Source organism: Phoca vitulina, unplaced genomic scaffold, assembly GCF_004348235.1.
Source record: "Phoca vitulina isolate PV1807 unplaced genomic scaffold, GSC_HSeal_1.0 scaffold8, whole genome shotgun sequence".
Taxonomy (NCBI): domain Eukaryota; kingdom Metazoa; phylum Chordata; class Mammalia; order Carnivora; family Phocidae; genus Phoca; species Phoca vitulina.
In genome coordinates this window covers 35,011,446-35,028,546 of record NW_022589711.1, presented here as the reverse complement: position 1 = coordinate 35,028,546, position 17,101 = coordinate 35,011,446, and the positions used below count along the sequence as shown (strand labels likewise).

Sequence of the window (17,101 nt, the reverse complement as noted above, 5' to 3'; positions counted from 1 at the left end):
CCTATAGGGAGGACAGAGCACAGATGGGAGTGGTGAGCGATGGGAGATAAGGAGGACATTTAATGCAGAGGGAAGAAGTGAGGCGGAAAGTTATAGAGTTCCAGCTCCCTCCTATCACAATAAAGGAGTCTAACCCCACATTACCGATCCCCTCTGTCATCTCTCACTGTACCAAGTCTAAGCTCTGTCCAAAAAATAACTCAAAGTTTCCTAAAAGTAATCACAACCAACAGCAATAGCTGTACTTCAAATGAGGGTCTTTATCTCCTGTATCACAGGCTACTTTTAAATAAGTCTAGAGTGTTATATAGGAATAAAAATCTTAGAGGACTTCAACGAAGAGGGTAAAACACCAAGTATGGGGATTTAAAAAAAATTTGTGCTAGTCCCTTGAATAAGACTTGTTTGTATGAACTTTGAAATATTCTTTAGACTCTCCAAGGAATTTGGCGGCATGTTTCCTGTGATAGCTCTCTCCAGCCAGTGAGGAAGGCAGGCTGGAGGGAGGCCACAAAGCAGAAACAACCTCAAAACACATAAGGGCCATTCAAATTCCATTCCCACCAACAAAATTCCTGACTCATACCTAAATCCTCAAAATGTGACTTTTGTCAATTAGACTCACATTGGTGTTTATGCCATTATTAAAGTAGCTTTAGCAATATTTTAAAAAAGAGACAATATTAATCCAATAAGCACATACATACATATATTATAAATTAAGTTCAACCCAGTGACATGGTAGGAAAGGTCTCAAATTAAAAACATGCTGTCTCTGATTATAGAAAATATGAGACCGAGGGAATATAATAAACACCACAGAGATGCTATCACTTAAATCTAGAATATAGGAAAGCCTACCAAACAACAACAACAACAACAACAAAAACCAACAGTATCTTCAACCAGCATATGGCAAGAAAAAAAAAAAAAAGAACAAGAAAGAGAGGAAGCTGTTTTGGATTAAAAGAGACTCGGGAGACATACCGATTAAACGTAATGCATCGGCCTTCTTTGGATCTTGTTTTGAACAATCCAATTATTTAAAAAATTTTATGAGACAATCGGAGAATCTAAACATTGACTGGAAAATAGATGATATTGTAAATGCTATTTTTTTAGGTGTACTAATGATATAGCTATTTTTTTTAAAAACCCTACTCTTAGAGTTACATTTTAAATTATTTATGAATGAAATAGTACAGTGTTTAAAATTTGCTTTATAATAATCCATGTTTTAGGGGGAAGAAGTAAGGTCTACAGATGAAACAAGATTAGAATCACATACGGAAGGTACATGAGATTTCACTATTATTCTGTTAACTTTTGCGTATGCTTAAAATTTTTCCATAATAAAATATTTAAAAGGTAAGATGTATGCATTTTGAAAATCAATATGAATAAATTACATGAATATATACTGACTTAAAAATTGTACTGGTTCACTTTATAAAGCATGATGGGGTCATATCAGTGGCTCCTAGCTTACTTTTTTAAGCATGAAATACTAAACCTCTATCATATTGAATTAAGCTCCTAAAAGCTAATTTTTTTAAGTACATGGGGGAAATTTGAAAAAAAAGTGCATTGTCCAGATTGCAAGTATCAGGCAGTTATATTCAAAATACTTGCAAGATAATGCTAGTGCGGTAACTAAATTTCACCACTATGTGTGCCCAAAGAAAAACCATCTCTTCAGAAAGTTAAAATGTAGGAGTATTCACAAAAATTGCCAAATTGTTATATCTTGAAGAATGTGAGCCTCAAAAAAACTTTAACACATACACATACACACACACACACACACACACACACACACACACACACAAATGCGCGTGCGCCTTATATATTTATGCTAAGAGAGACTGACATGCTTTGTAGATAAATTAGGTTACTTCTTCTTTGAAAGTGAGAGAGTTATAGGAAATTATAGACTCATATTTTCAGGGTTCTTTATAGAATCCTAAAACAGTTTCAGCTCAAGATGAAGATTCCTGAAATTACCCCCGAAATCCAATGTTTCCAGATGTTTGTTATTTCTGATCATTGGTATAATTCATCCCTGGGTGAGGTGATTCTTACTATGGACCTGGAAGACTCCTCCTCTGTTACGTGACCACCACAGTGAAGATAAAGCCAGAGAAATGGGGGAGTCAGGAGGTAGCTAAGCTGGGGGTCATGACTGTGTGTGCGTGCACCTTCCTTCAGATCCCCTTCCCGAAGCAGAGTGGTCCTCCAGGAAAAAGCATCCCTCAACTCAAGGCCAATTTCAAGCAAGAAAAATACTGACCTTAGGATTACATGGGGATAAAGATGCTCTCTTTTGGTCCTGAAACCTCCACTAGGGACTTGAATTGGAAGCTGAGTCTATGGGACCAAACTCTGATCTTTCCACCACCCTGTCCACATTCCAGTCTACTGATCAAAATACACTCTCTTAAGAGTCATCTTTTAATCTTCCAAAGTAACCTCCCCTAAACCTCAAAACACTACGTTCCCCGTTCTCTTACCCAAAATTAATGAACTGGAAATAGAGCATAAGTAGGCTCAGGAGAGATGAAGCAAACACAAGGTAACCACATCTTCCATAGTCGTTTTTTCCCCTTCAACTCAAAAATTGGGCAGATGGATTTCAAAAATGCCATAAAGTAAACAAAACAAAACAGTCATGACACCATCTCCTCATTACTTAATGGCTGATTATGCAGAGTGGGTATTGGAAAACACTGCTGCCTACCTTTAGACCACTTATTGCTTGGAAGGGAAAGATAAAGGACTTGAATCACCAGCAGAGATCCATAATCAACTAACTAAATTCAATTTAATAAATGCTGTTGTTTATAACTCTGGCCAAAAGACCGAATAAAGGAAATGGTTTCATTAGGAGGTTATTTTTATTGTAATGGCCAAACTAGTACAAAGAACACCGGACAGGCTGCCAGGAGTATGAGTCAGGAGACCCATCCTAGTCCTGGTTCTGCCAAAATCACCAACAGAAGTAGGAGCTGGAGTAAGTCACTTCGCCTGTCTTCACCTTGTCTTAGCAGAGGCTTCCCATATTTAAAATGCTAAGGGTGAACTGGATGTTCTTTCCACTCGAACCTTCTGGACTCCCAGAGATACTGGTTCAATAACCCAGGAGTGCCAGTTATACAATGCAGGAAATGGAAATGACCACAGAACAGAAACATGTTTTAGTGATAAGGTGGCAGCTACCTAATTGGGAAAAGTCTGCACCGGCGCTGCTGCCCATGACATTCCAAGGGCACGGTAAATTGTTTCAGCATAGCATAGTGCAAAAAAGGCCCGGTCAGAGTTATGGGTATTTGATTCAGCATGATGAATAAGAAATATTTGCTCTGCATTCCCATGGCTTGCCATTTCCTTAATAAATCTTAAGCTGTTTTCGAAAACCTACTTCTGCGATGACGTAAGCAGTGTGGCAGCCAGACATCACTTCCCAGTCTCCTCTGAGTATCTCTTGGCTATGAAGCACTACTCATGCTGGGTCTGAACTAGTCAAAAGAACGCAGGAGCAGACTTTCCTTTGCTTTTAACTGTCCTTGTTTTAGCAGTATAGTGGTCAAGAAATGCATCTAGGAAAAATCTTGCTATTCCGTATGCTAATTCCACAAGCATACCACCATCTGGAGGAGTCACATACAATGTGCAAACCAAGTATTCTAAGATGATCAACACTAACTTCTGCTGAACTCCAGATTTAGCAACAAGTCTTAGAAAAGGCTGACCCTGCTTGAGGTAACGATATTAAATATTGGCATGCACAAACTTTTCCTTCCCCTTAATTTGTAAAGGAAGAAAAAGCAGTTCGTCTAATAAATCAACTTCCACACACTAAACAAATATCTCTTGTAAAAAAACCTCTCAAAAACTTTTCCATGTAACTTAGCTTGCTACTCTAGATCTTACTTATCTGTTTCTTTGTATAGCAAGCTTCTCCAATCCCTGGCTTTCCCACCTCATCTCAATAAAATGATTTTTAAACCTGGGTTTCTTTTCTATTATTGACCACTAGCCGCTATAGATAACAAACTTACCTTTAAAGCAGATACAGCACAAAACTTCTTTTCCACATGTAAGAAACATCCCTAAATATCATGAAAACAACTGTGTGTAAATTAACCCCTAGAAGATTCAAATCCTGTGTGACAGAGACAAGTTCTTGTTTAACTGTTTATCCTGAAGGGATCTGACAACCTGAGCTACCATATTTGGTCTGATTCACTTTCAAAAGGCAAGGGTCACATTACTCAAATGTCAATAAATATTTCCAGCTGACAGTTATTTTAAAAAACAAAACAAAGCCAACTCATGTCTTCGCCTCTCATCTTCTGAAAAAAAAAAAAAGTAAAAAGGAGGATTATGGGAAGGCTGCTACCATTCTTTAGTGTGGCACCTGCAGGGAGCAGACCCCTCAAAAAAGTCATCACTTTCAAATCATTTCTAAAGGTGCACCCATTGGCTAGTTCTCAAAATGATGAGAACTTACCTCAGCACAGTTCAGAGTTCTGACCTCTCCCAAGAAAGGCATACAAAAAAAGTCTTTAATGCCCAAACCTCCAAGACTCGAGGACTCTAACTACTGTGGCAGGACCACTTAGCACACAGAACTAGAATCCGTAATCACAGGCCTAATGGCTAAACATAGAAATGTAAATGGGAGCGTACATATGTTTGTCATTGATCAGGCCATATGGACATGACTCTTCTGATAATTCAAAACTCACTGCAATAACCCCTTTCTATAAACACAGCCATTCACAAATGCCCTGCTTTTTAAACTCTCTTAGGAAATTAACAATAGCTTTATACTACTATAATGTTCTTCTCCATTAGGGAAACAGACAGAATGGTAGAGACTGGGGTATAAGAAAGTACAATGGCGCAGGAGTTAGAAGATTTGACTTGCAGGTCCTGCACTATCCAGGCAAGTGAGTGCATCATGGGCAAAGGAGTCAGAGAAGAGGATTTCCTTTTATTCCCAGGATTGTTTTGTCTTACTTGCCCAAAGGATAGCCGAGCTCCAAACCCAAGTCCTATGCAATCACAGTTATCGTAGATAGCCATTCATCAGCTTGTGAATTTCCCCCACGGTTGCCCCCATGTGTGCTCATTTCCTTATATGCCAGGTGTCTTTTTAAACCCCATACTCAGGAGGCCTCTCTCATTTCCCTTCTGTCCAAGACAACTCTATCCATTCATGTACTCTTAACCCATAAGGCAGGGAGGGACGGAAAATCTCAAATGTTCTGTTTTGTACCTGGATTCAAAAGCAGCATCTGCTATGTTTATGGAACCATCTGTTGCCCACTTTGCCGTGGGAAGGATGGTGTAGGCATCAGACGTGGAGTGTCACAGGTCACACAACGGAATGAGCTCCTTCTTCGGGCCGGCACACCCAGGCATATGCCCCACTGTCACCATGGCCAATGATACTCTTCCCAGTCACAGGGCTTATTTATTTTCTCATGGAGAATGGTACCTCTAAACTCTCACAAAGGGTCAGGTCCAGTTTTTTCTTTCCTTTTTTTTTTTTTTAAATTACAGTGGCTTGAATATCAATTTCTAAAATCTCTAATTCTGGGTTATACCTAGAACTACATCTGTCACAAACTCACTTGAGACCTTCTGAGTCACTAATCTCTGGGGCATCTCTGTTTTCACATCTATAAAATAAGAAGGTTGAACTTGGTGATCTCTGAGGCTCCCTTGTGCTCTAACTCTCCCAAATTCTGGGATTTTTAAGTGAACTCAGAGTTGTCAATGAACTCAAGTTCCTTCACATCTTTGGTGTATTAAAGACTCTTAATGCCAAGGGCAAAAGAATCTGGTGCTGAAAAAAAGGCTTCTGTGACATGGTCTCTTTGTGTTTAACTAGAACACAACCGGTTTCTTGAGGATACAAATTAGACTAAGATCCTTAATCTTATTAACATATGCCCACGAGGTAATACTCTAGTATTTTAGAGTATTATTCTAGAGCAATTTTCTAGATTTAGGGTCTGAAGAATTCTTTGAGTGTGTTCTGTGTCTTGTAGCATATTACACAGCAGCGGAGGCCTCGACCCACTAGACGCAGCCCAGTTGGCAGGTGGGGCTGTTCCCTACCTCCAGCTGGAACTGCCAAAAATGTCTCCATACATTGGCCAATAACCCCCCCCCGGGGGGGGGTGGCAAAATCTCCCCCCATCCTCAATTGAGAACCACTACTATAATGGGTATCAGGGCTTGAAAATAGTGCACATCACTTAAAAGTTGTTTTTGTTTCACATGGGTGATATTTACACTGTTAATAAGTAAAGTACACCAAGACCTAATAGATTTATAAAGCACACGTATTCTACTTGAAAGAAGTACAAAGCACCGCCGTTACAAATCATTCGTAACAGGACTCCCTGCTAAGGGTTGAGAATTAGCACACAAAGTCATAACCTCATCTGCTCTTTTCACAGGATCTTCTCCAGTATACGCTCCAGAATCAACTCTTGCTTACAAAATGGGGCTTTTAAGAGAAGAAGGAAAACCAGTGGTTGCTTTAATCACTTTGGCTTTTTCTCCCCTCTCTTGTGCAAAAGCCTGGAAATAAGATGTTTCTGAAAAGGTTGCTAATGAGTTCTGGCTTTGGTCTAGATTCTTTAAGATAGGGGTTAGCAAACTCTTAGCTCAATTTCCCAAGTATCTTTCCTCCACCATTTCAAACAGGGATCCAAGACACACCCCCTACGGTCAGTCGTCAGCCCAAAGAACCGCAGCTACCAGCCGCGTGAGACAGACTGAAGCCCCTGCAAACTGCAATGATCACTCCTCTTAACCAAACATCTCATTTTCCTATTGGTCAGAAAGGCTGAGATTTGCAAACCTCCGGGTCTCCGGAGGTGAAGTCTACACTAGTCAACGAAGAGCAGAAATTCAACTCTCCCTGGCTTTTAAAGGACATGCCCGTTATAAACATTTTCAGGACTTTACAGTTTCTTAAGTACATATAACGTTTGCATTTCCACATTAAAAATGTAAGGTGAAAAAGAAACACTTTTAAAGAACTAAGTGCAGGATATGAAAAGGGCATCGTGAATAGACACAACTGTTACTTTTCCAAGAACTCAGCTCTTTATTCAAACAAATATTTACACAATTGAGGGCAATAGTACCAGGGGTATAGCCCTTCTGTTAAAACAGCGGGCAGCTCTAGAGGTTTATTTATCCCAAATCCAACTACTCTGTTGCTATCCTACCAGGAAGCAGGAATTCAAGTGCTCTCAGGGCAAAAGTTTAACCCTCTGAAACTGAACTTCACTTAGATCTCTCCCAGCTGAACTCAGATAATGTCAGAATCTCAGGGACATAACTCAAACGCCTAAATTAAGCCACACTAGGAAGCTTAAAGTTACACTCCCATACTTGAAAATAAGTATCTGCAACTAACACATTTCTAGAATGAAGGGAAATATGGCTGACAAATACTTATACTGAAAGGAATCCACATTTGTGTGCCTCGTTTCCTAGTTCCTAGTTTGGCAGTGACTAGGCGCGCATTCTAGAATCTTGAAAGCTACTTCAGAGCTGCACAAGGAAGACTTCTAGGGATCAGGGCACGGCCAACCGTGAGTATTTCCAGCCCCGGGCAAGTCTACCAACTTAAAAGGCTGCGGGCACGGTTCCCTCTTTTACATAAGAAAGGTAGATGCGCAGGCTCTGGAAGCCGGGTCGACTTCAGAAGCTCTTTCAAACAGGACACCTCAACCCTGGAAGGGACAGCCTGTCAGCCTTTTAATTTCCTGACGGTGGCGGGAGTTAGCCAGGTCCTCCGCGCTTCAGTTAAGTGATGACTGCTAGCGCTAAGTTATTGAATGTACCAGCAAACATTTCAGTTGCGCCTCCGCCCTGCCGGACGCGGGTTGAAACAGGGGTTCAGAACATTCCCAACGCCTGCAGCCTCTATCTCTAGGGGTACAGAGACCGCCATACCACAAACTCGGGGCGGGGGGGGGATCCAAAGCCAAATCGGAATCTGGGATTCTGCGCGGCTCAAACTTGCGAGCCCCACTCTTGAAACAGTAGAATCAGAAGCGCAGCTAGCCAGATATTTGGGGGTAGAAAGGGGTCTTCTCTGAATCCCGCGCCCCCCACCATCCAGCAGCAGACCTTCACTTTCCTCCGCCCATCGCGACAAAGCAGCTCTCCACCGCAGATCCCAATCCCTCTCCTTGGTCATCACAGAGTTCTGGGCAAAAGTTGCCTCCAGTCCCCCCAGATCCCGCCTGTTCCCTACAATCGCTTTGTGAGTCTCTCCTACCCCGACACTCCCTCCCCAGGATCCTCGCCAGCAAGGTCCAGCCACCCCCTGGGGTTCAGGCCCCCCCCCAAAGCTGCTCGGCCAGGGTTCCGCTAACCCCAGCCCGGGCTTTTGTCCCTAGAGCCTGCAAGAGAAGCCAAGCAACTCCGCGTCCCCGGCACCCACTCACCGTCTCATCTTTCCTTGAGCCGCGGCTCTCCACCGGCCCGGCCGCCCTCTCGCCTGGCCCTGGCCCCCGCCCTCCCACCCTCCCTCCAGCCCCCGAACCCCGGCCCCCGGCCCCCGGCCCCCTGCCCGGCCCAGCCGCAGCTCCAGCCGCAGCCGTCCGGCCACTCCGGACTCGCCGAGCGCAGTCAGCGCGCCCCTCCTGGGCCCGGGCGGCCTCTGCCTCCTCTCCGCCCCCAGCCCTCCGCCGCGCAACCGGCGGCGACCAACTCGGCGCGGGGGAGGCAGCGCCCCAGGGGAGCGGCCCGGACGCCCCTAGACTGCGCGGTGCCCCCCTCTCCCGGCCGGTCCCCGCCCCCCGCCTCACCTGGCGCGTCGGCGCGGCTGGGTCACCGCGGCCAGGGCGGGAGGGCGCGCTCGGTGCTCCACGGCCCGAGGTGTGGTCCCCCTCCGGCCGCGGTGGTGGGCTCCGCGCTCCTGCGTCCCGTGCCCCGGCCCCTGCGCTACCACCGCGGCGGGCACCCCGGGACTGGGGGCAGTAAGTCGGTGAGCCGCCCAGTTCACCGGCCGTTTGCAGTTGGGGCTTTTACTACCGCTGGAGGAGTCCGGCTGCTCGCCCCATCACCCGGCGCCGGTTCTCAAAGCTGCCTTTACAGCAGGGCACTAGAGACGTTTGTGGCAGGCTTCTTTCCTTCTTCTTTCCTTCCTTCCTTCCTTCCTTCCTTCCTTCCTTCCTCTTTCTCTTTCTCTCTTTCTTTCTTCTTTTCTTTTCTTTCTTTTTTTACGAACTGGAAGAAGGGCGGGAGGGTACACGTCCTCCGGTGATGATTTCCTCACCCGTTGTGAAGTTTCTACTGGGAAACTCCAGGTGACCACACCTCACCTGCTCCCGACAGTTCGCCCGCGGGCAGGTACCTGATGCGTCAGAAAAGCAGCTTTGTAAAATCACTGGGGAATGGCCTCAGCGAAGGGCTGAGGATTCGGAACTAACTCATTCTGACTTCCTTTCGGTCATTTCTTTTGAAAGTATCTCTATTTTCCAACATTATTTTTCTGAGTTGCTGCAACCAATGAAAACAATGCTGGTGTGAATGTCCTCCAAAGGATGCTTCCGAGGAAGGCAACGAAGCGGACCCACACCCGGCCGCAGCGCCTCTGAGCACGCGGGAATGTGACCCTACGCCGAGTTCTGAGCCCATCTCTGGGGTTACAAAGATGAAGGCCCTCAGCCTTCAAGGAACCCGCAGCAGCAAGGAAGAGCTCACCGTGAACTGCGAACTCTTTAACATATGCTCAGTATGGCTTTGAGGAAGTTGTTTTAGCCCCCAGTGACATTTTCTTCATCTATGAGTGTAGTAATAATGATACTGATGATGGAAGTCGGTTAATAAGCTTTTGGATAACGTAGGCAAGGGACCTGTCACCGTAAGTGGCCCTAGTAGTCATTCAACAAATGGCTTATTTCATGCACTTTTCATTTGTGCAGGTAAAAGCCTGGTTTCTAATTTCAGGGAGAGGCTCATCTATGAACTGCTTGGTGTTTTATATGACTTTTTTTTTTTTCTTTCCTTTCTTGGCTCTTTGCCCCACAGAAACATACAGGGGCCAATCCGAAGGTTAAGTGCTCCAGCAGATCTCTCTTCTCCCACATCATCAATTTTCTCCCTTTATGGGATCATCTCCATCAACATAAAATCATGTTATTTTTCCCATCTTGAAAACAAAAAACTCCCTCTTGAATCCACTTCCCCCGCCAGCCACTTGTCCTTGTTTTCCTGCTCAGCTACAGTGAAATGCCTTTAAAGAAGTGTTAAGAAAAGCTGTCTCCAGGTTCTGTCTATCCTCATATTTACTCCAATCAGGCTTTTGCTTCGACCATGTCACTGGTACTCTTCTTATTGAGATCAAACTCCTGAGTCAAAAGGTTTCTCAGTCTTTACCTCACTTGAACTATCAGCAGTAAGGAACAGCTGATCATTTTCTCCTCCTGGAAATGAGTTTGACTTCCACAACATCTTATTTTCATGGTTTTTTTCCTAACTTTTGCTCCTTGTCGGTCTCCTTTGCTGGTCCCTTCTCTTCTCCCAGCCTCTGAGCATGGAGTGAGTGCCCAGGGTTCAGACTTTGCTTCTCTTGTCTATCCACACTCACTCCCTTGGTGATCTCATCCTGTTTCATGGCACTAACTACCACCTATATGGTAATGACTCCCAAATCTTACCCCCAGCCGGGCCATCTCCCCTGAACTGGAGGCTTCAGGCAACTGCCCACTTGGTTGCTTACAGGGCTCCTCCCACTTACAATTCCAACCTTGAAACCCTGAAAGTCCTGCCTCTATCTCCCAACAACCCTGTCCCAGACGAAGTCTGACTCATATCAGGCCTAAAACCTTGGTGTCATCCTTGACTTTTCTATTTCTCTTGCATTTTAAATCCAATCCATCAGGAGATCTTTTAGCTCTACTTTCACAATAAGTCCAAAATTCAACTACTTACCACCTCCACTGTTATTACCACCCCGGTCTAATCTACCATCATGTGTTCACTTGGATTACCCTTGCCCTGCTTCTACTTTTGCCCCCCTGTGGGCTCTTCTCAACACAGCAGCCAAAGCAATCCCTTTAAATATTAAGGCAGCTCATATTACTCCTATCCTCAAAACCCTGCAGTGGTCCCCATCTCAGTTAGAAGAAAAACCAAAGTCCATAGAATGACCCAGAAGGACAATACATGATCTGCCATTCTCTGACCTCAGCTCCTTCGTCCCTCACTTCACTCACTTAGCTCCTGCCACCAGGGCCTCCTCAATATTCCTGGACTGGATTCCTAGACAGGTATGCTTCCAGCTCAGGGCCTTTATGCTAGCTGGCCTCTCTGTCTGGAATTGTCCCCTCCCCCAAAGATCGTGCTCCCTCACTGCCTCACTTCCTTCCAGACCCTGCTCAAATGTCACCGTGTTCCTCAGGCCTACCCTGACTACTCTATGTAAAATTAAACATGTGTTCTTCATACCAGTAGGCTTTCTTTATTATTTTATTGACAGTTTTTACCTCCCAGAATATTATAAAATGTACTTTTAGAATTATACTTATTGTCTAATTCTCCTCACTAGAATGTAAATTCTGTGCAGGCAGGGATTTCTGTCTGTTCTCTCCGGTGATACATCCCTGATGCCCCTAGAATGATGCCCAGCATGTAGTATGAACAATAGCTTTGACCCAGAGCACTATGGTTGCAAATATTTCCTTGCCCAGGACAATGCCACTTGACTAGACAGACATTTTAGAGACAGTTGTTCTCCCCCAAGGGGTCTGAAGAGAATGTCTACCAACACACCACACCTAGAATGACCATAATTAAGTTAACAATATGCTTATCTGAGAAAAAATAGCTAATGTTCATTCAGAGCAACACTGCTGTATATACCAAGCCCTCTTCCAAATATATTACAGTGTGTGTTAGTTTAATCCTATCACAGCCCTAGCAGGTAAGTACTATTATTACTAACAACCCTCTAAGGTAAGCATTATTATTACTCCCATTTCATGACTGAAAAAAAATGAGGCACAGAGGAGTTAATGGACACTCAGTTAATAAGTTGGTAGAATCGGAATTTTAACACAGGCAGGATGGTTTTAGAGTCCATGTTCTTAAATACTCCCCTCTACCTCTTCTTTAAGTAAGAATGATATATCAGGGGAAGTTTCTGGATAAAGATTAATTCATAATCACAAGACAAAAAAGTGATCCTCGTTGGCCTCTGTCACTGCCTTGTTTTATTTGTTGACATTTTGGTCTCTTTTACTTTGCCCAAGCTCCTTAAAGGCTAGAGGGATCATTTTATTCATATTTGTGTGAACCATACTCCAAGACTCGATACTACTCGATACTTGATACTTGGAAGGGGCTCAAAGAAGATTCGTTCAATGTGACTTTTTTTTTTTTTTAAGATTTTATTTATTTATTTGACAGAGAGAGACACAGCGAGAGAGAGCGAGCACAAGTAGGGGGAGTGGGAGAGGGAAAATCAGTCTTCCCGCAGAGCGGGGAGCCCGATGTGGAACTCCATCCCAGGACCCCGGGACCATGATCTGAGCCGAAGGCAGACGCTTAATGACTGAGCCACCCAGGCGCCCTCAGTGTGACTTTTTAAAGTAACTAAAGCCATCAGCGCTTCCCACTCCTGCTGCATTGGTGTGGTTTTCAGCAGCTTGCATAATGCCACAGGGGCCTGGAGCTGAAGAGGTCCCCATGAAGCTGCAAAGCTTAAACTAAATGTTAAATGCAGACCCCAGGCATCTTCAAATGTGGAGAAGGCACTCAAAATGTAACACCTGTTATTATGTAATAATTATTACTACCAGAATTTCTTTTTAGTTATGATGATATATTTTTTTAAACAGAAAGAAAAAAAGAAAGGAGCTCTTTCCTTTTACTTTTTCCATTTCCTGGGTTCTTTACAACAAAGTCCCCTCTTTAATCCCAGACCAGAGCCACACCTCACTCTCTCTGCCATTTCCTCTTGTCCACTAGGATATTGGGTTGTAAACTACCCAGCAGAACTTCTTTCCAGGTCCCGCTTCTCTAGATCTGTAGTGGTTGCAATACCTGATCTTACTTTGCTGTATCCTCCCCTCAGGTAGGGAAAGGAGAAATGTTGCACAAAATGATCTTATAAGTTACTTATGGATCTTAAGTCCATTTGGACTTAATTTTGCTATGGTACTCTCTCATTAACAAAGACCAGTTGGACTTGATTAACTCATGTCTTGAATCTGCCCATCTCTGCTTCTCTCTGTCGTGATAGCCTAACACATGTTTGTAGCTATTTACTTGGGCCATCTTCAACCCCAGTCCAATTATTTGTACTGATGTTCTCCTTAATAATATGCCTATATAAAGAATCAAGAAGTTTTTATTTGCAGAGTGCAGTGGAAAGATCACTGATCTTGGGAGTCAGACAGACCTGAGTTTACACCCTGACTCAGCCCCATTGGAATGTATTATTTACTTTCATTGAGAAATTTCTTTCCTGAAAAATGAGACTAATAACACCCAACTCATATTTTAATGAATGAATGTGATCAGGGCACCATGCTTTCCACAGGAGACAGGTAGCACACAGGGAGCATTTGAAAGTATAGTTGTTTTTTCTTTTTTTAAAAATGAAAATGGTCTATATTTAAGGTATACAACATGATGATTTGATGGACATACAAATAGTGAAAGGATTACTACAGGCAAACTAACAAACATATCTTCTCACATAGTTACCTTATTTGTGGGGGTGGTAAGAACACCCAAAATCTACCCTTATCAATTGTCTAATATTCAATACAATATTATTAACTATAGGCATCATGCTGTACCTTCGATCTCTAGACTTATTTATACTTTAACTCCATCCTCTTTGACCAACATCTCCCCATTTTCCCCACCTCCCTGCCCCTGGTTATCACCTTTCTGCTCTCTGCTTCTATGTAATCAACTCTTTTTAGATTCCACATATAAGTGAGACAATGCAGTTTTTTTCTTTCTGTGTCTGGTGTATTTCACTTAGCATAAAGTCCTGACCAAAAGAGAAGTTTCCAACCACACTTGCCTTCTCTCGTGGAAGGGACTGTTGTCAATGACATCGAGCATTTTGTTTGTACTATCCTATGTAAGTTGAGTTCCCCATCATCAACTCATTTTAGAATTTAGTACTAGGATAAATTTTCTCTCTTTTAAAAAGTCAATGTTCTTTCATTTCTTAGAAAAGGTGTTTCATCTATTTTCACAGTGGATTTGCAGTCGTTGTTAAGGAGAACTATGTAAACCCGTGTTTCCCTTTGTATCCTGGTTGCCAGGAAGCTTAAAGTCATTAAATGATTGTACCATGGAAATAAAGATTTTGCTTCCTACTACTTTTTTTTTTTTTTACATCTTTGATGTATTTTTATTCCAATAACCTTACTGGATATTTGGATTTTACTCTGTGTTCTCAAATATGTATTTAAATATATGAAGTATACATAACACATTAGCCCTTCAAATTAACGCCATAAAATTAACCAAAGCTAAAGTGGAAATTTATCCCTGTGTACGGCTTTATGTTCAAACTATTAAGATTGCTTCTCTAATTTTGAGAATAATCTAAATACATGTGGAACATCTGATTAATTTCTGCATCAGATGTTCTCTTTCAGCCCTGCCCCCAACCTTGTCTGTGAGTTTATACTGGAATCAGGCAGGAAAACGATGCTGGGTGTGTGTGTGTGTGTGTGTGTGTGTGTGTGTGTGTGTGAGAGAGAGAGAGAGAGAGAGAGAGAGAGAGAGAAAGAGAGAGAGAGAGAGAGAGAACTTTAGATTAACCTATCCCAGCAGTGTTTATCAGGCCCAGTTTTCTAATCACTCTAAGAGACTGAATTGGTTGACTTTTCCTGCGTGGCAGACTTGAGTTTTCTTTGTAGCTTATCTGCCCATCCCAGAAAACAGCAGTACCCGGTGAAGGCCACTCCGGCAAAGCGCAGGGAGCTCAGCCTGTCTGCCTCTCTTCTTCATGTTCCCTTTCATCTGACTCTCACCATCTCTCCAGTTATCTCATTCCTTGATTTCAAATTCCCTCATGATATGCTAGGCTATGATATGCTATCTAATATGATAGGACAGGATATAGCATAATTCTTCGGAGCCACATTAGACAGCGATAAGTGTTCAGATTGATGTGTTGGATCTAGAAAGACCTCACTGACAGTTGTCAGACTTCTGACAACTCAGAGCAGCGGCCAGGATTCAGCACATGAGGAATGTTAACCACAAAAGCAAATTTCCTAAGCATCAACTGTGTTTCACACAATGTGCCTAGATGAGTGGAAGATGGAGCTAAAATAAATCATTTATTATGTGGCTCTAGATAAGGAGTTTACTGCCAAGCATAGAACTGTAACATGGTAACATACTATAATACAAACTGTAAAAAAGTGATACAAATGGGTTCAGAGAAGGAGATATCTCTGCCCAATGAGTCTATCAGGGAAGACATCACATGTGACCTTCCTATGGAGAAAGGGCCCTTCTAGACAGAAGAGAGAGTGTTAACAAAGCAAGGGGACAGTGAAGCCAAGGTGGACTAGGGAAGCGATGCATCACACAGGCTGCCTGAGCCCACGGTGCATGGATGGAAGCATGAGAGACAACATGGGGGAGTTGAGGCCGGATTTGGGGGGAGGGGAAGAATAGGGCTTTAAATTTTAGATTTCATGTCCAATACCATTTTAATTAGGTCATTTCCTTGCTCTAAACTTGCACTGGCTCCTCCTTGCTGGACAAATACAGGAAGAGCCAGCGGCTGTGTAGGAAGTAGACACTGATTATATGGGGCTAGGATGAAAGAGAAAGACGAGCTCCAGCCACAGAGTTTGAAGAAAGCAATAGGATTCTATTTCCTAATATGTTAAACAAAGCTGTCAATCCAAGTCAAGGCTGCTCAGTTGAATATTCATTAAAGGCCCAGTCAAGACACACAATCCCTCTGCCCACTCCTGACTGCCATTCTTTTTCTCATGTTATGATGATTCTATAGTTACAGATCGTATGAGTCTCACAGAAATAAGCATGAAACAGGTACCTTTGGGCTGTTGGGCCAAGTGTTGGACTGGAAATTCAATGATTTAATATTCCAATGAACCGGTTGTGTCACCAGGGCCTTGGGGCTACTAGCTTGACCTTTTTTATAATGTTTCACATTATGGGGATAATTGCACTGTTTCTCTCAGGGGAGTTGTTAAGAGAGTTAACAAAAACATTTGTGTGTAGAACCCAGCGCTGGCTAGAGATTTAGCGTCACTACTCAGTAAGTTCTAAATGGTTGCTGGAAGCATTTAGTTCTGAGATACAGATCGCGATGTTCAGGGCTAGTACAGTTCTTCTAGGCTCATTTAAATTTCTGGCTTTTGTCAAGAATCAAGTTTATACGAGTTACAATTATGTCTAAAGAAGATGATATTCATTTGCTGTTTCTCACACAGGAACAAAGAGAAACCCTATTTAACAGGTCCTTCTCTGATTGTTCATTTCAAGAGGTTGGTTCCTGAGATATTGGTCTTGTATTTATAAGATTGACAGAAGAATCTCCAGAACTTTAACATGGGTAGATGAATATATTGTACCTTTAATATTAAAGTTAGTTTATAAAAGGCTTATCAACCCAACAGAGTACAAGAGAAAAGTTACATACATCGAAATGAATTTGCTAGTCAAGAAGGCAAATATGGATACTTCCAAAGAGGACATTTCTCTCCCCTTACCCCAAGCCTGCTGGCAAAGCAGTAGCTCTCCCTCTGTTTCCTCTACAAAAAAGCCCAGATAAAGTCTGAGGATCCCCAACAGCAGGAGTGCTGGTGGGGATAAATCACCTAAGTGCTCCCCATTCCTCTCATCTGTTAACATTGATAGGCAATGTAATCAAGACAAGCCCTGATGTGGTTTATTGTTTTCCTATTATACAAGCTAGTTTTGTCCCCATCCCATCTGGCTCCCGAAGTTCATCAAAGTGACTATCCAGGTGGAAAATTCCTTACACAGTCAATTTTGAAGGAGCCATATGGATGGAGAGCAATATTACCCCTAATAAATAACTCAC

At 43.0% G+C, this 17,101-nt stretch overlaps 1 protein-coding gene across 6 annotated transcripts in view; it reads right to left on the bottom strand.

Annotated features, from left to right (window-relative positions):
• Window positions 1-8,919, bottom strand: part of PHLDB2 (pleckstrin homology like domain family B member 2) — a 105,439-nt gene extending 96,520 nt beyond the window's left edge. For 2 of the 6 annotated variants that reach the window (XM_032406523.1, XM_032406524.1), the window contains exon 1: window positions 8,484-8,529. The gene's annotated coding sequence lies outside the window, so the exon portion shown is untranslated. Of the gene's footprint in view, window positions 1-8,483; window positions 8,530-8,846 lie in introns of those variants that run through there. The other 4 variants (XM_032406518.1, XM_032406520.1, XM_032406519.1 and 1 more) reach the window with 3 other exon arrangements.
• Window positions 8,920-17,101: the final 8,182 nt, after the last annotated feature.